This window comes from Puma concolor, chromosome C1 (assembly GCF_028749965.1).
Source record: "Puma concolor isolate L17-30 chromosome C1, mPumCon1.1.hap2, whole genome shotgun sequence".
NCBI classification, from domain to species: Eukaryota; Metazoa; Chordata; class Mammalia; order Carnivora; family Felidae; genus Puma; species Puma concolor.
The window spans coordinates 17,129,247-17,153,509 of NC_141674.1; the positions used below are offsets into that span (position 1 = coordinate 17,129,247).

Consider the following 24,263-nt stretch of genomic DNA (forward strand, 5'->3'; position numbering starts at 1 on the left):
ATCAAAACCAGGAGACAAGAAAATGGTATCAACAAAGACCAGAAGATTTTTAAATTAACCAAATAGAATCGCTTAGAAATGGAAAGAAAAATGGCAAATTAGATGCAAATGAAAAGAATGCAGTATTTGAGAAGAGATATATGGAGATTATAAAAGGTAGCACAAACTTAAAAATTTTGTGAAAGAAAGGTTAATAGGGGAAATAAAATACAGAGGTCCAAAAATGAAGTTTTAACAGGTGGCCCAAAAGGAAGAACAGAGAGAATGGGGGAGAGGCAGAACTACTAGCTAAGTATTTTTCAAGAGTTGATGAAAGGGAGCCTCATATTTAGGAAACAAAGTCCCAACCAAGCAGGGTAAAAGTTAAATCTGCACCTAGACACATGATAAGGATACAGCAGAATACCACAAAGAGAAGAGAAGCAACAAGAAGGAAAAATATTCTATGAAGAAGTAACAACTGAACTGGCTTCTCAACAGAAACTTAAGTTTCAAATAGAAGACAAAAGACAGGATGGGGCACCTGGCTGGCTCAGAGCACGCAACTCTTGGTTCTCAGGGTTGTGGGTTTGAGTCCCATGCTGGATGTACAGATTACTTAAAAATCTTTTTTAAAAAACAAAACAAAAAAAAACTAGAGAGGTGCCTGGGTGGCTCAGTCAGTTAAACATCCTGAAGACTTCAGCTCAGGTCATGATCTTGTGGTTCACGAGTTCAAGCCCTGTGTCAGGCTCTGTGCTGACAGCTCAGAGGCTTGAGCCTACTTCGGATTCTCTCTGCCCCTCCTCTGCTCACACTCTGTCTCTCTCTCTCTCTCAAAAATAAACAAACGTTAAAGAACTTATCAAAACAGTATGAAGGTTCCTCAAAAAGTTCCTGCCCTACAATCCAGCAACTGCACTACTAGGTGTATATCCAAGGAATACAAGTGTGCTGTTTTGACGGGGCACATGCAGCCCAATGTTTATAGCAGCGCTATCGACAATAGCCAAAGTATGGAAGGAGCCCAAATGTCCATCGGCAGATGAATGGATAAAGATACGGTGTGTACACACACACACACACACAATGGAGTATTCCCTGGCAATCAAAAAGAATGAAATCTTGCCATTTGCAACTACGTGGATGGAACTAGAGGGTATTATGCTAAGTGAAATAAATCAGAGAAAGACAAATATCATATGACTCCATTCATATGTGGAATTTAAGATACAAAACAAATGAATACAAGGGAAGGGAAGCAAAAATAATATAAAAACAGGGAGGGGGACAAAACATAAGAGACTCTTAAATACAGAGAACAAACAGGGTTGCTGGGAGGGGCTGCGGGTGGGGGGATGGGCTAAATGGGTAAGGGGCATTAAGGAAGACACTTGTTGGGATGAGCGCTGGGTGTTACACATAAGGGATAAATCACTGAAATCTGAAATCATTGCACTATATGCTAACTTGGATATAAATTAAAAATAAATTTTAAAAATTAAAAAAAAACTGGACACCTGGGTAGCTCAGTCGGTAAAGGGTCCCACTCTTGGTTCCAGCTCAGGTCATGATCTCATGGTTTGTAAGTTCGAGCCCCAAGTCAGGCTCTGTGCTGACAGCGTGGGATTCTCTCACTCTCCACCCCCCCCCCCGGCCCCCCACTCTCACTCAAACTTTAAAAAAAAGACAAAAGACATGGTAATATCTTTATGAAAGAAGGTACAATTGAACACTTTTCAGAACACAAAGGAAAATAAAAACCTAAGTGTTTACTATTAACAGACTTTCACTGAAAAAACTATTTATGGATGTAATTCAGAATATAGATGGGGCACCTGGGTGGTTCAGTCGGTTAAGCATCTGACTCTTGATCCCAGAGTCATGAGTTCCAGCCCTGTGTTGGGCTCCACGCTGGGGGTGGAGCCTACTCAAAGGAAAAGAAAAGAATATAGAAAATGATCACTTAGGAAAGGCATGAGATGCAAGAAGAAACAGTAAGCAAAGAAATCAACCCAAACAAGCATTGGTTCAGTTAAACAATAAACAAAAATTAACTGGGAGTGGGAAGGGGAAGGGCAGGATAAAACCAAAGTGGAACTACCTGAAATGGTAGATAATAACCTGTTAAGTCCTAAAGAAGGAAATCAGAATTCAAGTGTTCTTAAAACTCTGTATTTTGAAGGAAGAGGATAGAATTATTATAACTTTAGACCTTGGTAAGAATAGATATTAATAATATATCTGATAAGGCATCAATAAGCAGAGTATATATAAAGAACTCCTACAACCTAACAAAAAACAAACAACATGATTAAAAACTGGGCCAAGGACTTGAATAATTGATCCAAAGATGATACCCAAGTGACCTACAAGCATACGAAAAGATACTCAACATCACTCATCATTAGGGAAATGCAAATCAAAATCACAATGAGATACCACTTCACACCCATCAAGATGGCCACTCTCAAAAGAACAAGTGGTGGTGAGAATATGGAGAAACTGGAACGCTTGTGCACTATTGGTGGGAAAATAAAACGGCAAAGCTAAACAGTATGGCAGCTCCTCCAAAAATTAAAAACAGAATTACCGTATGATCCAGCAATTCCACTTCTAGGCCTAACTATAAAAAAATTCAAAACAGGATCTTAAAGAGATAATTTGTACAGCTATGTTCATGACAGCACTATTGCAACCAAGTGTCTGTCTATCAATGGATGATGGAGACACAAAATGTAGTATACGCTACAGTGAAATATTAGCCTTAAAAAGGAGACCTGGATGAACCTTGAGGACACTGTGCTAAGTGAAACAAGCCAGTCACAGAAGAGAAATAGTATATGATTTCACTCATATGAGGTATCTAGGAATATTCAAGTTCAAATAAACACAGTAGAATGGGAGTTGCCACAGGCTGGGGGAGGGGGAAATGGGAGTTACTGTTTAATGGGTATGGAATTTCAGTCATGCAAGATAAAAAAAACTGTTCCAGAGACTGGTTGCACAACAATGTGCAAATATATACTTAACCCTACTGAACTGTAAATGGTGAATATATCTTATGCATTTTTTACCACAGTTTAAAAAAAAAATAATTTAAGGGAGGAAAGAAGTAAAAAGCACAGAGAACGTAGGGCAGATTTCCCACTTCTGGTCCAGAAATGCAAATGTAAAGAGCTTAGAAGTCATCACTCTGTGTCTTAATATATAAAAAACTGAACAGACTGAAAATTCACAACTCTTCTTAGGTCCATGAGAGAAATGAGGTCACAAAAACCACTTCCCTAAAACTTAGACAAGTGGATGCAAAGAATCAACAATTTACAAAAATAGAAATTCACCAGTAGAAACCTCCATGGGAACCAGCAGCAGGGTAGGAAAACCTAAACTGCAATTGACAAACTGCTGGAGGCTCAGTGTGGACAACTCTGAGAGTTAAGAACAAGAGGGAGTCTGTGTTAGGGGGGGATGCCCCCCATTTGGTGAGCTTTACCTCCATGAGTTGAACGAGGTTCTCACAGTGAAGATGAGAGACTTCCCCCGCCCTGTGCATCCAACAGGGGAGTGTTAAATCAACCGTTTTGAAACCAGAACCTGGGGGAAGGGAAATACCCAATTCCTGCTCCCTCCAGCCATCCTGTACCACCTGAGAGGTATGGGAGGTTGGGAGGAGAAGGGGAAAAGGCTATCACTAAAGGCCTACTTACCTCAGTTTTTTTTTTTTTTACCCAGGACATCATGTCCTGCTTTCACCAAAAAAAAATCATAAGGCATACTAAAAGGCAAAAAATAGTTTGAAAAAACAGAGCAAGCATCAAAACTGGACTCAGAAATGGCAGATGTTGGAATTACCAGAAATTTAAAATATCTACTGCGATAAGGGCTCTAACGGAAAAAGTAGTCACCATACAAGAACAAATGAGTAACAGAAATGGAAGTTCTAGGAATCAACAAAATGTTACAGGCACCTGGGTGGCTCAGTAGTTTAAATATCCGACTTTGGCTCAGGTCATGATCTCGTAGTTCATGACTTCCAGGCCCATATCCCTGCTTGGGATTCTCTCTCCCCATTTTTCCCCTCCCCAACTAGCACATGCATGCACGCTCTCCCTCTCTCTCAAAATAAATAAATGGGAAAAAAAACCCACATATTTTAATTTTTAAATTTTTTTAAATATTTATTTTTGAGAGAGAGAGCACAAGCAGGGGAGGGGCAGAGAGAGAGGGACACAAAGAATCTGAAGCAGGCTCCAAGCTGCATGCTATGAGCACAGAGCCTGATGTGGGACTCGAACTCACAAACCGTTGAGATCATGACCTGAGCCAGAGTCAGATGCTTAACCAACTGAGCCACCCAAGTGCCCCAAGACCATATTATTTTTTAAAACAGAGATCAAAAATACTGTTACAGCAATGAAGACTGCCTTTGATTATCTTATCAGTTGACTAACAGAACTGAGTAAAGACTCTCAGCTTGAGGGTATGTCAATAGAAACTTCCAAGCCTGAAAAGTAAAGAGAAAAATGACTAAAAAAAAGGGAACAGAACATCCAATAAGTATGGGACAACTACACTTGTAATGGGAATTAACAGAAGAAAAATTTGAAGCAATAATGACTGAAAATTTTCCCAAAATTAGTGTCAGACACCAAATAACACCAAGCAGGATAAATGCCATAAAGACAAAAGAAAAACAAGAACCCAACACCTAGACATACCATATTCACACTGCAGAAAATCAAGGATAAAGAAAAAAATCTTGAAGCCCAGGAAAAAAAACACAACCTACAGAGTAGCAAAGATAAGAATTCCATCTGATTTCTCAGAAGTCATGCAAAGCAAGAAGACAGTGAAGTGAAATATTTAAAATATTGAAAGGTAAAACAACAAAAACCCAAAACTACAATTCTGTACCCCACAAAAAAGAAAAAAAAAATTCAGTACCATTTCAAAAGTGAAGGAAAAATAAAGACTTAGACAACTAAAAATTGAGATCTGCTGCCAGTAGACCTGCCCTGCAAGAAATGCTAGAAGAGTTCTTCAGGGGCATCTGGGTGGCTCCGTCGGTTAAGCATCTGACTCTTGACTTCAGCTCATGTCATGATCTCACAGCTTCATGGGTTTGAGCCCTGTATCGGACTCTGCACTGGCAGCATGGGGCCTGCTTGGGATTCTCTCATTCCTCTCTCTGAGAGGATGTCTCTATTTCTCTCAAAAATAAACTTAAAAAAAAATTCTTCAGTGAGAAGAAAAATGATATGGATTAAAAACTCAAACCACATCAAGAAAGGAAGAGCATTAAAGTTAAAGTAAAATAACATTTTTAATTTTTCTTACTTTTAATTGATCTAACAGATAATTCAAAATAATAGCAACAATGTATTCAATCGTTATACAGCTTATGTATAAATAAAATGAATGACAGCAGTGATACAAGGGACAAGAGAGGAACTAGAAATACTTTATTATAAAGTATTTGTACTACCTATAAATGTACACTACAAACTCTAGGGCAAACTCTTAAAGAAGTTTAATTGGGGGCACCTGAGTGGCTCAGTCAGTTAAGCATCCGACTCTGGCTCAGGTCTCAATCTCGAGGTTGCTGAGTTTGGAGTCCGCATGGGGCTGGCTCTCTGCTGTCATCACGGAGCCCACTTTGGATCCTCTGTTTCCCTCTCTCCCTGCCCCTCCTATGCACTCTCTGGCGTGCATGCTCACACTCTCTCTTTCTCAAAAATAAATAAGCATTAAAAAAATAATATAAGTTTAATTGATATGCTAAGGAGAGAAACTGGATCCATATACAATGCTTAATTAAAACCACAAAAGGCAGGAAAAAAAGCCAAAAAGTAACAAAAAACAAGAGCTTATAATCACTTTAAACATCAACAGTCTAAATATACCAATTAAAAGAGAGAGAGTATATCAAAAGACACGACTGTATGTTTACAAAAACCCCCTTCAAATTTCTTTAATTTCAGTATAATTAATGGACAGTGTTACAGTTTCAGGTGTATGATATAATGATTCAACAATAGTATGCATTATTTAGTGCTCATCCACTTTAAAATTTTAATAAAGATGCATAATGATTAAAAGTAAAGGGATGGAGAAAATTTTGCCATACTAACTAATCAAAAGGAAGTTGGACTAGCTACATTAATATCAAGACCGAATATTTCAGAGCAAGTAATCACGGATAAAGACAGACTTACATGATGATAAAGGAGTCTCAATTCTCCAAGACGTAACCATCCTTAATGTGTATGCACCTAACAAAGAAGCATCAAAAACCAATAGAATTGCAAAGAGAAACAGATGAATCTACTACTATAGCTGGAGACTTCAGCACCCCTCTTTCAGGAACTGACAGATCCGGCAGGCAGAAAATCAGTAAGGACATAGTTGAAGTCAACAATGCAATCAAGAAACTGTATATAATGAACATATATATAGACTATTCATTCAACAACAATAGCATACACATTCTTTCCTTTTTTTAATGTTTATTTTTGAGAGAGAGCAAGCAGGGGAGGGGCAGAGAGAGAGGAGATACAGAATCCATAGCCAGTAGCGTTCACATTCTTTTTTTTTTTTTAATTTTTTTTTTCAACATTTATTTATTTTTGGGACAGAGAGAGACAGAGCATGAACGGGCGAGGGGCAGAGAGAGAGGGAGACACAGCATCGGAAACAGGCTCCAGGCTCTGAGCCATCAGCCCAGAGCCCGACGCGGGGCTCGAACTCACGGACCGCGAGATCGTGACCTGGCTGAAGTCGGACGCTTAACCGACTGCGCCACCCAGGCGCCCCTAGCGTTCACATTCTTAAGTTCACATGGAACATTCACCAAGAAAGACCACATTCTGAGCCATAAGACACAACAACTTGAAGAACAGAAATCATACATTGTATGCTCTCAGACCACAATGGAATTAAACTAGAAATCAATACCAGAAAGATAGCTGGAAAATACCCAAATATTTGTGGAGATTAAACACTTCTTTTAAAAATTTTTTAAATATTTATTTATTTTTGAGGGGGGGGGGAGACGGAGAGAGAATGGGAGAGGGGCAGAGAGAGAGAGGGAGACAGAATCTGAAGCAGGCTCCAAGCTATGAGCTGTCAGCACAGAGCCCGATGTGAGGCTCGAACTCAAGAATCACAAAATCATGACCTGAGCCAAAGTCGGATGCTCAGCCAACTGAGCCACCCAGGCACCCCTAAACAACACACTTCTAAATAATTCATGGGTCAAAGAAGAAATCTCAAGAGAAATTTTTAAATATTTTGCACTTAATGAAAATGAAAATACAACTTTATCAACATTTGTGGGGTGTACCAAAAGCAATGCTTAGAGGCAAATGTATAGCACCAAATGCATGTATTAGGTAAGAACAAAGATCTAATAGCAATAAGCTAAGCTTCCATCTTAGGCAATTAGAAAAAGAAAAGCAAATTAAAACCAAAGTTAACTGAAGAGAAGAAATAAAAATTAAAGCAGAAATCAACTGGTTCTTTGAAAAGATCAATAGAATCAATAAGCCTCTAGCCAAGCTAATGAAGAAAAAAAAAAAAAAGACAAATTACTAATACCAGTAAGAGGGGCTATCACTACAGATCCCATGGACATTAAAAGAACAAGGGATTATGAACAACTCTATGCCCACAAATTTGATAACCTAGATGAAATGTACCAATTGCTTGAAAGATATAATCCTCAGGAACTCACACAAGCAGGAAATAGGTAATCTGAATAGGATTGTATCTATTTAAGAAATGGAATCAATAATAACCTTCAAAAACAGGAAACATACTGGGCCTAGATGGGTTCACTGGTAATTCTACCATACATTTAAGAAGTAATTCTATCAATTATAAGAGGTGCCTGGGTTGCTCCACTGGTGAGCATCCAACTCTTGATTTTGGCTCAGGTCATGATCTCATGGTTCGTGGGACAGAGCGCCCTGGGTTGGGTTCTCTGCACTGAGCACTGACAGCACAGAGCCTGCTTGGGATTCTCTCTCTCTCCCTCTCTCTGCTCCTTCCTCTCCCCCCACTCACAAGCATAGCCTCTCTCTCAAAATAAATAAATTTTTAAAAAAAGAAGCAATTATACCAATTATACAATTTTCTACAAATTCTTCCAGAAGTTAGAAGCAGAGGAAATACTCCTTAGCTCATTCTGAGGCCAGCATTACCCTAACATCAAAACCAGACAAAGAAAAAAAAACCCCACAGACTAAGATCTCTCATAAACATAGATGTAAAAATCTTACAAAATATTAGCAGATCTAATCCAACACTGTATAAAAAGAATTTCAGACCATGACCAAGTGGGATTTATCCTGAGTATACAAAACTGGCTCAACGTTCAAAAATCAATTAATGTGGGGCGCCTGGGTGGCTCAGTCGGTTAAGCGTCCGACTTCAGCTCAGGTCACGATTCTCGCGGTCTGTGAGTTCGAGCCCCACGTCAGGCTCTGGGCTGATGGCTCAGAGCCTAGAGCCTACTTCCGCTTCTGTGTCTCCCTCTCTCTCTGCCCTTCCCCCGTTCATTCTCTGTCTCTGTCTCAAAAATAAATAAACGTTAAAAAAATTAAAAAAAAAAATCAATTAATGTAATCCGGCATATCAACAGACTAAAGAAGAAAAATCACATGATCTTATAAAAAGATACAGAAAAAGCATTTGACAAAACCCAATACCCATTCACAGTAAAACTCAGAAAATGAGGAATACAGGGAAACCTCCTCAACTTTATTTAAAAAAAAAAAAAAATCTACAGCTAGCATCATACTTAAAGGTGGAAAACTGTTCTCTGATCAAGAACAAAGCAAGAAGTCCCCTTACCACAGCTTCTCAAAACTGTACTAGAATCCTAACTGATATGGTAAGACAAGAAGAAAAAAAAAAAAAAAAAGAAAGGGAAAGAAGAAATGAAACTCTTTGTTTTGCACAGGACATGATTGTAGAAAACCCAAATGAATCAACAATAACAAAAAAAAATTCCCCAGAACTAATAAGCAACTACAGCAAGAACGTAAGATACAAAGTTAGCATTCAAAAGTCAGCTGTAGGGCGCCTGCGTGACTGGAGTCAGTTAAGCGTCTGACTCTTGATTTCAGGTCATGCTCTCACAGTTCAGGAGATCAAGCCCTGCATCAGGCTCCATGTGCTGAAAACGAGGAGCCTCCTTGGGATTCTTTCTCTTCTTCTCTCTCTGTTGCTGCATGCATGCTTTCTCAAAATAAATAAGCTTAAAAAAAAAAAAAGTCAGTCTCTTTCCTATATACCAGCAATGAACAAATGGAATTTGCAATTAAAAACAATACCATTAGAGGCGCCTTTGTGTCTCGGTTGAGAGGCTGACTCTTGACTTAGGCTCGGGTCATGAGTTCATGGTTCGTGGGATCAAGCCCTGTATTGGGCCTGCACTGACAGCATGAAGCCTGCTTGGGATTCTCTCTCTCTCTCCTCTCTCTGACCCTCCCCCTCCCCAAAAATAAATAAATAAACATTTTTTTAAAAAACAAGAATACCATTAAAAAACACACACACAATACCATTTACATTAGCACCCAGCTCCAAAAAAAAAGAATTACATAAATATAAACCTAACAAAATATGTACAAGACCTGTGTAAGGAAAACTATATAAAACTAATGGATTGGGGCGCCTAGGTGGCTCACTCAGTTAAGCGTCCGACTTCAGCTCAGGTCATGATCTCACAGTTTGTGAGTTCAAGTCCCGCGTCGGGCTCTGTGCTGACAGCTCGGGGCCTGGAACCTGCTTCTGATTCTGTGTCTCCCTCTCTTTCTGCCCCTCCCCCACTCATGCTCTGTCTCTCTCTGTCTCTCTCTGTCTCTCTCTCTCTCAATAATAAATGAACATTTTTAAAAAACTGATGAATCAAAGAAGAATTAATAAAGAGATATTCCATGTTCATAGATAGGAAGACTCAATAATGTCCAAATGTCAATTCTTCCTAACTTGAAAGAGTAAATGTAACCCCAATCAAAACCTCATGCAAATTATTTTGTGGATATCAACAAACTGATTCTAAAATTTATATGGAAAGGCAAAAGATCCAGAACAGCCAACACATATTGAAGAACAACAAAGTTGGGAGACTAACACTACCTGATCTCAAGACTTAACTATAAAACTGCAGTATTCAAGACAATGTTGTATTGGTAAAAGAATAGACAAATAAATCAAAACAACAGAAAAGAGAGCCCAGAAATAGATCCACATAAGCATAGTTAACTGATCTTTGACAAAGAAGCAAAAGCAATACAATGAAGCGAAGCTGGTCTTTTCACCAGGTAGTACTGGCACAAATGAACACCCACATTCAAAACAACAAACCCAGACACAGACCTTAAACGCTTCAAAAATACTAACTCAAACTGGGTCACAGAACTAAATGTAAAACATAAAACTATAAAGTGCAGGGGCCCTGGGGTGGCTCAGTCAGTTGAGCATCTGTCCAACTCTTGATTTGGCTCAGGTCATGATCTCACTGTTAGTAAGTTCCATCCCTGCATCAGGCTCTGCACTGATAGCATGGATCCTGCTTGGGATTCTTCCCCTCTCTGCCCCTCGCCCACTAAATAAAGAGCAGACTTAACAAACTTTAAGTTAACAAACTTAAAAAGAAAAAACTATACAGTGCCTAGAAGGTAACAGACCAGAAAACTTAAGATGACCTTGGTTGGGTATGGTATGATGAGGACTTTTTAGATACAATACCAAAGGCATGATCCATAAAAGAAATAACTGGTAAGCTGGACTTCATTAAAATTAAAAACTACTCTTCAAAAGACAATGTTAAGAGACTGAAAAGATAGGCTATACAGTGGGAAAAAATATCTGCAAAAGACATATCTGATAAAAGAGTGTAAACCTAAAATACAAAGAATCCTTAAAATTCAACAATAAGAAAATAACTTGATTAAAAAATGGCCAGAGAAGATATACAGGTGGCAAATAAGCATATGAAAAGATGCTCCACATCATGTCATCAGGGGAACACAAAACAATGAGATATCACTATACACCTATCAGAATGGCCAAAATCTGAAACACCAACAATACCAAATGCTAGTGAGAATGTGGAACAATAGGAATTCCCAGTGCTAGTGGGAATGCAAACTGATACAACTACTCTGGAAGACAGTTTGGTGGTTTCTTACAACTAAACAGTTTTACCCATATGATCCAGCAATAGCACTCCTTTGTATTTACCCAAAGGAGTAAAATCTGCATGTAGATATTTCTAGCACCTCTACTCATAACTGCCAATACTTGGAAGCAAACAAGATGTCCTTCAGTAGTGAGTGGATAACCTGTGGTATATCCAAATAATGGGATATTATTTGGCTAAAAAGAAATGAGCTATGGGGTGCCAACCATAGCATCCAACGTCGGCTCAGGTCATGATCTCATGGTTCGTGAGTTCGAGCCCTGCACTGGACTCTGCACTGACAGTGCGGAGCCTGCTCGAGATCCTCTTTCTCTCCCTCTGTCCCTCTGTCCCTCCCCTAGTTGCACACACTCGAGTGTACTCTCTCAAAATAAACTTTAAAAAATTTGAAAGAAAGAAAGAAGTTATCAAGCCATGAAAACACAAGGAGGCAGCTTAAAAGCAAAAGCAGCCAATCTGAAAAGGCTACATACTATATGATTCCAACTACATGACATTCTGGTAAAGTCAAATTATGGAGACAATAAAAAGATCAGGAGAGAGAAACAGAGTGAATTTTCAGGGCAATAAAGCTACTCTGCATAATACTATACCAGTAAATACATCTCATTATAAATTTGTCCAAACTCAGAGAATGTACAACACCCAAGAATGAGCCATGTAAACTATGGACTCTGGGTGATAATGATGTGTCAATGTAGGTTCATCAGTTGTAATGAATGTGGATAATGAGGGAAGCTGTGCACATGTGGGGGCAGGAGGTATATGGGAAATCTCTACCTTCTGCTCAATTTTGCTGTGAACCTAAAAGTGCCCTTTAAAAAAAAAGGTAAGTTTAATAGACAACAAGCTTTATGGGAGGGCGGGGTGAGTGCTGAGAGGAGGCTGCAATTTTAAATAGCGCAATTAGGGTAAGCCTCAAGGTGGCGCCTACGCAGAGACTTGAAGGAAGCAAGGAAGAATGTTTAGGGAAGAACATTCCAGGCAAAGAGAAAACTGAAGACAAAGACTACAAAAAAAAAGAGCATACTCAATGTATTCAAGGAATATGAACAGCGTGTCTGGGGCTGAGGGAACAAAAGGAGCGGATCAAGAGATGGCGTTGAAGAGGCAGTGGGGGCACCTTGCAGGCCCTGGGGAGGCCTCTGGGTTCTCATTTAAGAAATGGAGACCCATCCAAAGGTTCTGAGCAGAGCAGTAACATATTCTGACTTGGATTTAAAGGGATCGATCTGGACTATATGGTTTCACTTTATGTGGTTGAAAAAGAGGCAAAAACTAATCCATAGAGAGAGTGGTTACCTCTGGGGAGACAGTGACTAGGAGGAGACTGCTGGGGATGTTCTATGGATGATAGATTCCTGCCATCAAGTTATAGAACTGAAGATCTGTACACCGTATGTTATACCTCAATAACAAAAAATAAAGATGGATGCCCTATAAAACAAGATATAGATGGACATGACTGCTGTACTCAAAACAGACCACAGAGGATAAGAGTAAGAGCAAGAAGACCAAAAGGAGCCCAGTACAGTAATCGAATCAAAAGGTAATTGTGGCCTGGCCCAGGACAGTGGCCACACACATGGTAAGAAGTGGCCCAACTCTGGCCACTTGAAAGCAGAACCACAGCATTTGCTCTTAAATCGCATGTGAGGTGTGAGATAAAGGGATTAAAGAGGACTCCAAGGGTTTCGGTCCAAATTTGCAGCAGGATGGAATTGGTATCAGTTCAAACAGGGACGACTGGATGAGCAATCTGAGAAGGAAGATCAGGAGCTCGGTTTGGGACACACTATTTATGAGATGTGTATTAGTTACAAGTCTGGAATTCAGGAGAGAGAATGGGCTGAACAGATAAATCTGTGAGTCAACAAAGAATGGATGGCTTAGAAAACCATGATCTGGATGAGACTGTCAAGGAAGTGAGTAAATACAAAGAAATCAAGAGGTCAAAGGTCTGAGCCCCAAGGTGGCCAATATTTTTTACTGGTGGAAATGCAGAATAAACAGCAAAGGACACAAAGACAAAGTCGGCAAGGTAAAGGAAAACGGGGAGAATATAGTATCATGGCAGCCCAGCAAAGAAAGCCTTTCAAGGAGAAAGGAGTGCTCAGCTCTGTCAGGTGAAGCTGATGGCTCAAATAAAATGATGGCTGAGAAGAGACCACTAAATTTCACAACATGGAAGTCACCCTGACAAGAGCAGCACTGTAAAGTGATGGAAGTGAAAGTTTTATTAGAGTTTGAGGGGTGCCTGGGTGGCTCAGTTGGTTGGCATCTGACTTCGGCTCAGGTCATGATCCCGCAGTCCGTGAGTTGGAGCACTGTGTTGGGTTCTGCTGACAGCTCAGAGCCTGGAGCCTGCTTCAGATCCTGTGTCTCCCTCTCTCTGCCCCTGCCCCACTCACACTCTGTCTCTTTCTCAATAATAAACATTTTTTTTTAATTTTTTAAAAGAAAAAAAGTTTGAGAAAATAAGGGGATGAACTGGAGAACACAAATATTAGATGACTTCTGAATTCTGTTAAAAAAAAAAAAAAACAGAGCAAATAGGTGGGGAGGCCACTGACAGAAAAAGTGGTATCAAAGTGTTTCTTTTTAAGACAGAAGAAAAAGCATGCTGGTATACTGGAATACGATCCAGGAAAAAAGGGAAATTTTGACAAATTATGAAAGGCAGAAACCTTCTGGAGCAATGAATATTCTTGGGTAAAGGAGAGAAAATGGGGCTCTAGCATAAAGTACAAGCAGCAGTGCTAGAGAACACAGTTCATGCATGGTGACAGACAGCAAGGCAGAGGAAGACAAGTGTGGTGGCAGGAGTCTAGTAAAGTTCTCTTTAGGTGGTTTTTGCATCTTCACTGAAATAGAAAGTAAGGTCATCCTCTTCAAGTGTCAGTGGGGGGTAAAATATTATAGGTTTCAGATCTGGTCAGCCAGGTGAGTGGGAAATACAGAACGATCACCAGGCAACATTAAAGGCCCACTTAAAATTCATGGTTAGGATTTAAAGTGAAACCAATCAGCAAGGTTGTATTTTTATAACCAGTCTTGTTCAGCTGACCAGATGAACGCACAGAGAAGACAGAGTTGCATTGAACCAGGTTGGAACTTGATGAATTCAACAAAGCAAGAGAAGGCCACAGGAATTACAGGCATGTATAAGGGAACTTAAGCTCATTCAGTAAAGAGGAATGAGAACATACAAAGAACAGTGAAAATGTAATAGGACCAAATGAATGGAAAGTACCAACAAGGACAGAAGGACTGCTGGAGTTAGGGTCCTAGTGGGAGTGAGCTTGAACGGCAAGAGATGGTAACCAGAGGGGGAATCTATCTCCAGGAACTGAAATTACCAAGGGGTTGCAGTAACTGATGTCAAAAACTAAGGTATGAATAAGTGGAGTACAGAATTTTTAGGGCAGTGAAACTACTCTATATGATACCACAGTGGTAGATACATGTCATTATACATTTGTCCAAACCCACTGAATGTACACCACCAAGAGTGAACCAGAACATAAACTACAGATTTGGGGCAATTATGGCGTGTGAATGGAGGTTCATCAGTTGTAACATATACCACTCTGGTGAGGGATGTTGATAATGGGAAAGGCGGGCAGGGAGTATATAAGGAATCTCTTCCCTTCCCCTTTCTTCTGTGAACCGAAAAATGCTCTAAAATAAAGATTTTATTAAATTAAAGATTTTATTTTTTATAGTAATCTCTACACCCTATGTGAGGCTTAAACTTGCAAGCCCGAGATCAAGAGTTGCACACTCCACCAACTGAGCCAGCCAGGTGCCCCTAAGATAGTCTTAATACAAAATAAAATAAAAAACCTGAAGTTTTTGGTCACAGATGAGCAAGATTGTGCGAATGCTGGGGGCAGGATGGGGTTTTAAAAAGATCACTGGAGGGATGCCTTGGTGGCTCAGTTGGTTGAGTGTCCGACTTCAGCTCAGGTCATGATCTCACAGTTTATGAGTTCAAGCCCCGCGTCAGTCTCTGTGCTAACAGCTCAGAGCCTAGAGCCTGCTTCAGATTCTGTGCCTCCCTCTCTCTCTACTCACATTCTATTCTGTCTCTGTCTCTCTCAAAAATAAAAAACATTTAAAAATTAAAAAAAAAAATCACCGGAAGAGAAAAATAACTGAGAGGCAAGGACCACAGAATTGTACATTGAGGGGCGCCTGAGTGGCGCAGTCGGTTAAACGTCCAACTTCAGTCAGGTCACGATCTCGCGGTCCATGAGTTCGAGCCCCGCGTCAGGCTCTGGGCTGATGGCTTGGAGCCTGGAGCCTGTTTCCGATTCTGTGTCTCCCTCTCTCTCTGCCCCTCCCCCATTCATGCTCTCTCTCTGTCCCAAAATAAATAAAAAACGTTGAAAAAAAAATTAAAAAAAAAAAGAATTGTACATTGAAAGCACCACAAATTAACAGGACCAGAGGGGCGCCTGGGTGGCTCAGTCGGTTAAGCGGCCAACTTCGGTTCAGGTCATGATCTCTCAGTCCGTGAGTTCGAGCCCCACGTCGGGCTCTGTGCTGACAGCTCAGAGCCTGGAGCCTGTTTCAGATTCTGTGTCTCCCTCTCTCTGACCCTCCTCTGTTCATGCTCTGTCTCTCCCTGTCTCAAAAATAAAAACGTTAAAAAAAAAAATTTAACAGGACCACAGCTGGAAAAAGTGACATTAAACAAGAAGCTAAAGCCACTGAGAAATCAGAGGCAATTTGGGGAACTGGGGGTGTAAGAAGGTGACAGCAGGACTAAGGGTGCTGGGTGTTATAGTCTGATGAGATTAGATTTAAAACTAGGGGGAAAGAGGGGAGGAACATGGTCTGAGCCATAACAGAAAAACAGCTACCACCTGAAAGAGAATAATGGATTCATCAGTGATCCCACAAGAAAACATAGGGCCAAAGGAAAGATTTGTGGAAATGACAAAAGCCACTTGTCTCCAACGCCAAGATCCCTTCTACTGACTGCACTGCAAGCCTACAGCCACCAGATGGAACCCATGCACCGCCCTTAAAAATATCAAGCCCTCTGAGGTTTGGGAAATACAGTCTCCCTCTCTCAGCCTCTGAGATCCTACCCTCTCCCAGATTATTTCTCCACCACTTTGCTTCCCTGGATACATCCTTCTCTAACCTCTCATCTTTGCTTCTTTTGGTCTCCCATCCTTCTCTTGCCAGTTTATATGCTTTCTCATTCTCAAAAATGGAAGGGGAGGGGTACCTGTATGGCCCAGCTAGTTAAGCGGACTTCGACTCAAATCATGAGCTCAAGCTCTGCTTCGGGCTCGCTGCTGTCAGCACAGAGCCTGCTTCAAATCCTCTGCCCACCTATCTCTCTGCCCCTCCCCAGCTCATTCTCTCTCTTGCTCTCAAAATAAATAAATAAACTTAAAAAAAAAAAAAAACTGGAAGGGAGAGAAAGATATCATATGTTTACACTCATATATGAATCTTGAGAGACTTAAGAGAAGACCTTGGGGGGGGGGGGAAGGGAAGGGGGGAAGAAAAGATACAGAGAGGAAGGGAGGCAAACCATAAGAGATTCTTAAATACAGAGAACTGAGGGTTGATGGGGGGTAGAGAGAGGGGAAAGTGGGTGATGGGCACTGAGGAGGGCACTTGTTGGGATGAGGACTGGGCGTTGAAGCCAATTTGACAATAAATTATATTTTTAAAAAATGGAAGGGGGAAAACCCTAAATTTATATATTTATATAAGAAAAAAAAACCTTTTCCCTTATTCCCATCCACTTTTCCTACTTCAAGTGCCATTTGTTTTTGGCCTTTTGCCTAGTGGTATGGTAAAAACAAACTAACCAACAAGCAAAACCCTTACCAATCTATACACAGGGTGAAGGAAATAGAGGGCTGAACTAAATACGGGCCATAAACCAATTTTAAAAGGATCTGTACTGGCACAGTAGTTACTGGAAAACAAATGATATATGATGTGTCCACAAAGTACTTTAAATCAGCTTATCCTTGTAAATATGCTAGAAAGCCATAAAGTTATACGCTTTAAAGAGATGAACTTTATGATATATAAATTAGATCTCAATAAAGCTGTTTAAAAAAAATCCCAGCTTACCCCAAACTGAAACATTCCCCTCAGCAACTCTTAGTTATACTAGTTTATACTATAGTTTTCATAAACAAATCCCATTTTCAGAAGAGAGAAATGTTAAACTCTAATATAGTCCCATCTATAAATTGTAATTCTGAACTAGCAGAATCCACAAATCCTACTGCTTATTCATTTGGCTTTTAGTGCCAATTTTATATGTTCTCGATATGAACCAATCAGTACACCACTAGAAATGGAAAAGCTAAGCCCAGTAACTATACAGCACATACTTACTACAGGTGTGAAGAGAAGGAGTTTCACAAACCACTACTCAAAATCCTTTCAAAGTACTTATTGCTCTCAGGATAAAGACCAAAGTCCCCAAGAAGGCATGCAAAGCCCCAAAGGATCTGGCCCTGCCTACCTAGTCAACCTTGTCTTCAAACTCCATGTGGGCTCCACACTCTTGGAGCCCACAAACTTTGCACTCTATCATCTCCAGGCCTTTACTAGCTTGACTGGTAATCCTTCTCATTTCTCCAAATGCCACCTTAGACAATACCTCCTCCTGGAATCTTCTGCAGCAACTTCCTCCCCAAAATTGCAGGGCAAAGCAGGGCTTCTCCTTCTTGCTTTTACAGTGTGGGCTGTACTGGTCCATTCACAACACACATCACACTGTATTCAAGTTGTATTTACCCATTTTGTTTCTCCAACTTGTTTCTTATTCACCACTGTATTCTCAGTACCCAGCAGGAAGCCTAGTCCATTATTAATGCGTAAAATTTGATGAATGAGTGGCTGAATGGCTGGAGCCATTATTAAATGGCTTATCGGCTCTTTGGCACTAACCATTAACACAAAACAATAAAAATGATGTCAACAAGCTACTCATGGATTACAAGGGTGAAAACAATTGGCAGATATGGCAGCACAGATACCTGGTCCCGTGGTGATGCCCTAAATGACCTCATCCCAAGCCCAGTGTCACCTGTAGAGTCTCAGTCCTGGTGCTTTTCCATTTGAACTTGCCCTTTTGGGCTTTCAGGTCTATACCAGATCTTTTTCCACTCCTTAGAGTGGGATTTCAGAGCCAAAATGTAGCTAAAAGATCATTCAGTCCACTGGTTTTCAATCTGGGCTCAGCAAATCCCCTCAGGGGTCATTCGGAGCAGGGGAGAGAACAGGGAGAAGGTTTGAACAGACTGAGCTTCAGGCTCCTTCTCTCATTTTCACCAACCAACACAACCGATTTCTAGCTTTTTAACATACTGGGTTTCCCCAATATGACAGTAAAGAAAGAACTCCACCACTTTCGTTTAAAATAAAACCACCTTAGGAGGCCTGGGTGGCTCAGTCAGTTAAGCGTCCAACTCCTGGTTTCTGCTCAGGTCATGATCTCGCAGTTGTGGGTGCAAGCCCCACATCAGGCTCCACGCTGATGGCAGGAAGTCTGCTTGGGATTCTCTCTCTCTCCCTCTCTCTCTGCCCCTTCCCTCCCTGCTTGTGTTTGTTCTCTCTCTCTCTCTCTCTCTCTCTCTCAGAATAAATAAACTTAAAAAAAAACTTACAAAATAAGACCACCTATTTGGCCCAATCCCCTTACTTTAAAAATGAAGAAACTGAGATTCAGAAGTAAATACTGTGGTTTCTCTAGCAACTCAGAAAAGGTAAGGACTTTAGTCTCTTGACTATCCAGAATTCTTCCCATTGTGCAGAAACACCTGCCTGGAAACTCTTAAGCATTTTTACAAAGTGAGGAGTTCTGATTATTCACAGACCAATAACAAAAAGGTACAGAGGACAACCACCAATGGAGCACTACTGTACTGTAGACAATATATTAAGTACTTAATTCACATGCTTTCTCTCGGAACCTCAGATCTACCCTTTACTTTTTCTTAAATCACCTAAGGCTTTCTCTTCCATACAAGTATGGTAATCCCCAGGGATGTAAAGGACTTAGCAGAATGCCTTGCCCTAAGTCACAACAAGCAGTAGCTATTACTATTATTCTATTCAGTCTCCACAAAAATGTTATGGGATAGGAACCTTTGAACTCCTAATGTCACACAGCTGGCAAGGAGGAAAGCCAGATGTTGAACCCAAGTCTACTTCCACAGTCCATATTATTTTGAGAATGTTACTCTGTTGGCCAAATCAATAATCTCTGTGCCCCAGCGCCCTCCTCTGAGCAAATGAACAAATACCAACCCCACCTACCACACAACAACAACAACAACAACAGCAACAAGTCAGCTATAAAGGGCTCTGAAAAGTCCTATGCATACCTAAGGTAAGTTTCACCAGGCAAAATCCTCCTAGAAATAGCCTCTCACTAAAATCAGCCCTTCTGCCCAGAGAAAACAAGAAATTTGATCAAAAATGAAGTTAGAGTGCCACTTTTCTCTAACCTTTTGGCCCTACGCACAGCCAGAGAAAGAAATGGCTTTGCTATCTCCAGGACCATCCAAAGGCGAGGGACAGATGCCTCTCTTCCCAGTACCTCCCACATGCCCTAGTAACAGTATGTTTATCCAGATAAAATTCATTTGTAGACACCTATAGAACATCTATGATGCACCTAGCATTTTGCCAAGTGCTATACAGATTATCAAGACCTAACCCTTGCCTTTAAGTCATCAGAAAGAGAGAGCTAACTATAAAACAATAACGAAGAAGCCTCCCTGACAGTCACACACAATACAACACCCATCCTTTTGCTTCCAGTCCTCTTACCATACTTTTTCACTTAGCACATTTTACCACTTGATGTATGTTGCACTGGAAGCTCAGAAGAAGTGACTAATTGTGCCCAAGGGTGGATTCTGGGGAAAAAAATTGTTGATATTAAACCTCAGGAATCATAGGAAAGGGAAAAGAGGCAAGGGTGGTCCCATCCTTTAATGCCAACTTGCCCTCCACACCAGTGTCTAGCTGAGTTCCCATTCACATGAGAAAGATACAGCATCAATTCTCTCTCATTCAGGGCTCCTTTCTGCCAAAGTTCTTGAACCCAGTTCCAAATGGCCCTATCTAGCATTTTGGAGGCTGGCTCTTCTTCCTGTCCCACTGGACCAGGAAAGTCTGAAATAGAACATAATCAAACTTGCCCTGCCCTTTCCCCCTAACATAGCTGTCATGATTCACACTTCCTGTTCCCAACAGTCATTGAAGATAGGGCGTCGACAAACTTTGTCTTTAGAGTTTGACAGTATCCATCATCATAAGCTAGGAGTAGAATTGCTGAATCAACATGTGGTACATCTGAAACTAATATAACATTGCATGTTAATTATACTTCAATCTTGAAACGTTTGATAGTATACATAGAAGTATACAACTTAGTTTAATAGTAAATAGTTCAGGCTTCAGAAGACCCAAGTTGGAGGTCTGTCCTTGTAGCATGAAACAACTGTACACAATGTATGAGCTGTGTTCCATCCAACTTTATTTACAAAAACAGGCAGTGGGCCCGTGGACCACCATTTGCCAACCCCTGATCAAAGGGAAAATGGGAAGACTATTTTTAAGCAGCCTTCTCCCAACCATTTCTAGTCACCTGTCTTAAGCCCTTAGACTATCCATGTCACACCACTTCCTCTTGAGCGTTTCTATTTCATTGCTGGGCCTAAATTATTTTTCCCAGCATCACAAATTCACGTCTTAGATATGCAAACTTCAATAGTTAGTAGCCCAAGGAGCACAGAGAGAGATTATCTAGGTGGGAAAGGAGTCAAAGACCGTCTGTTCCCACCTCTTAGTCAATGCAGAAGGTACCTCACAAGTAGCCATTTAGCTCCTGTTCGAATACTTCTAAAGACGGGAAAGACACTCATTTCTTCCCAAGGCAACTCACTCCACCTCTGGACAGCTCCAAGACTTTTTCTTTTTTTTTTTTAAAGCACACTTAACCACTTGAGTACTGTCTCTTTTTAGTAGAATTTAAGATCCATGAGGTCAGAAACATGGTTTTTCATATCTGTAGCTGTTTTTTACTGCTATCTCTTCAGCACTTTGAACAGTTTCTGGTACATAAAGGGTATAAAATAATTATTTACAGAAAGCAAAGAAAGAAGGAGGGAGGAAGGGAAGAGAGGAGAGGAGGGGAGGGAGACAGAGGGAACAAAACATCACTGCATTTGGGGAACTTCAATGCAGCAGGACTGAGTGAAGAGGCACAAGGGGAGGAACAGAGCAGGTAAGGCCAGAGTGCAGACAGGGCGCAACATAGACACCCTTGAAATCTCACAGCAAGTGCACAGGCTGAGGTGGTGGTGTTTCAGGAACAAGTTTAGGATTGCACTTTCACCCCTATCCTCTTCCTTCCAGCCTCCTCCACCCCATTCCCATGGTGAACATCTTTCACAGCAGGACCTGTTCTCTCAAGCTTTTTCAGACAGCCCCCCCCACAACAATATGCACCCCCGTAAGCTTTGTAAATACTTCCATCACTGTACCCATGATACTTACTTGGTCATATAGCTGTATTCCTCTACTGGGCTCTAAGTTCGGAGAGCAGGGACTGTGTCATCTTTATTTTCCTGACGTCGGCACTGAATACTGTGATGGAGCAAGGCAGGAACCTTATAAATGTGTGGTAGTTTAAATGAAGGTTAAGTCTGACTGTATCCTGTACTGACCAAACTACATCTAAGATCTGGGTACCACATTCAAGAAAGCACTTAGCCTTCTCTCTCAAAAATGAATAAACATTAAAAATTTTTTTTTTTTTTAAAGGCAGCCGGCGGGGGGGAGGGGAGCGCCTGGGTGGCTCAGTCGGTTAACCATCTGACTTTGGCTCAGGTCATGATCTCACGGTTCGTGGGTTCGAGCCCCGCGCTGGGCTCTGTGCTGACAGTTCAGAGCCTGGAGCCTGCTTCAGATTCTGTGTCTCCCTCTCGCTCTACTCCTCCCCCACTCATGCTTTGTCTCTCTCTCAAAAATGAATAAACATTAAAAAAAAATTTTTTTTTTAAAGAAAGTACTTAGCCTTTATGCCAAAGGTTGCAAGTGCAAATGCCAAAGAGACCAGGCCAATAATGTTAATGATGACAGGGGCCTGGTCACACAATAGCTAATGGGAGATCATGTTCTACTTTTATATGAATCTCTTATATGTAGCCAACTCATTCAAAAAGGAAATAAAACGGACGCCTGGGTGGCTCAGTTGGTTGAGCATCCGACTCTTGATTCCAGCTCAGGTCATGATCCCAGGGTGGTGGGATTGAGCCCTGCTTCCAGCTCCATGCTGACAGTGTGGAGCCTGCTTAAGATACTCTCTCTCTCCCTCTCTCTCTCTCCCTCTGCCCCCCTCCCCTGCTCATCCTCTCTCTCTAAAAACAAATTAAATAAATTAAATAAATAAATAAATAAATAAAAAGAACACCCTGTACAGACCCTCCAAAACATACTACATGCCTACAAGTGGACATGGGAAGCAAATTTGCAAGCTGCTTTGAACAAAGGGATTTAAGCAAGAGAGCAACACAATCAGAACTGCATTTGTGAAAGAACACTCTGACATGACAAACTAGGGAGCTATATTACAATAGTCAAGGCAAGAGATAGAATAGGGGCCTGAACGAAGACAGTAGCAATGGGGTAAAGGGGTGGGGGAGGATTTGAAAGATGACCTGGTTAATCCAGTTTTAATAATGAAGCTTAAGACTGCATGAGCTAATCTGGCAGTCACACTACCAGTGTGTAGTTTCCGTGATTTTTTTTTTAAATAAACTGCTATTAAATCTAATTTTAATAACTTAAGTATAGAACTTATTTCTTACATCTTTTGTAGGCAGTATGGTACAAAGATTAAAGATTACCGACACTGGAGCCAAACAAGTTCAAACCTTGATTTTGCCACTTACTAGCTACGTGTCCTTGGATAAGTTACCTGACTTCTCTACGCTTCAATACCGACCTTAAAGGGTTACTGTAAGTGTAAATGAGTTAATACGTGAAGTGCTTAGATAAGTACCCAGTTCATCTTAAGTGTTATGTAAGTTTTAGCTCAAATTATTTACTATTCTTCACACTTTTTTTTTTAATTTTTTTTTTTTTCAACGTTTATTTATTTTTGGGACAGAGAGAGACAGAGCATGAACGGGGGAGGGGCAGAGAGAGAGAGACACAGAATCGGAAACAGGCTCCAGGCTCCGAGCCATCAGCCCAGAGCCCGACGCGGGGCTCGAACTCACGGACCGCGAGATCGTGACCTGGCTGAAGTCGGACGCTTAACCGACTGCGCCACCCAGGCGCCCCTTCACACTTTAACTTGAAAGTTAGTTTCAATCAATAGTTTTAATTGTCTAAATATTTCTACACATTCCAGCTTAGAAACATTCACTGTAAATATGATAGGCACATCTTTTCTGTATCTTCATCCAAATTTATGTTCAAGCAGTTAAACAAAATATAACCAAGAACAGCTATCCAGAATGCCACAAAAAACAGCCCCTCTTGATAAACATTGATTCATTATTGATACTTCTACAATACGTGCATGCAAGCCAGCCCAAAATTTTGTCTTGGGATCGCATGAGAAAATGTTAAATACCTAATTTTAGCAATTAGGATGTGTTATTTTTGTAGCATATTCCTGACCATCCAGCCTAGAATCTTTTCAAAACTGGATTGTCCTGATATACATCAAAATGTTATGTAGTAATTATATAGGGGTAGTTTGAGTTTTTTCCCATTAATCTTTACTTTCTATATTTCTAAAATAAACTTGTCCTGCTTTTATAGTTTAAATAAAATCAAGGCAGAGCTTAAAGAAAACAAAGAATTGTTATCAGTTAACATAACTTACTTAGTGAACACAAGTGGCTTCTAGGACACACTGTGTTCTCATCCTTTGCTCAGTCAGTTTTAGAATTTAACCAGGGATCACTGTCAAGTTTCCAATGATACCCTCAAACCCATGTGACCTAGACGTTAAGTCCAGATAAACAACTCTAGGGGCACCTGAGTGGCTCAGTCGGTT

General features: G+C 40.7%; 1 protein-coding gene across 13 annotated transcripts in view; it reads right to left on the reverse strand.

Annotated features, from left to right (window-relative positions):
• The window catches only part of LUZP1 (leucine zipper protein 1), a 107,483-nt gene that overhangs the window by 10,151 nt on the left and 73,069 nt on the right, over window positions 1-24,263 (reverse strand). For 7 of the 13 annotated variants that reach the window (XM_086716003.1, XM_086715997.1, XM_086715996.1 and 4 more), the window contains exon 3: window positions 21,749-21,838. The exons of 4 other annotated variants lie outside the window; for them this stretch is intronic. The gene's annotated coding sequence lies outside the window, so the exon portion shown is untranslated. Of the gene's footprint in view, window positions 1-6,197; window positions 6,255-21,748; window positions 21,862-24,263 lie in introns of all 13 variants that reach the window. 2 more of the 13 variants (XM_086715998.1, XM_086716005.1) reach the window with 2 other exon arrangements.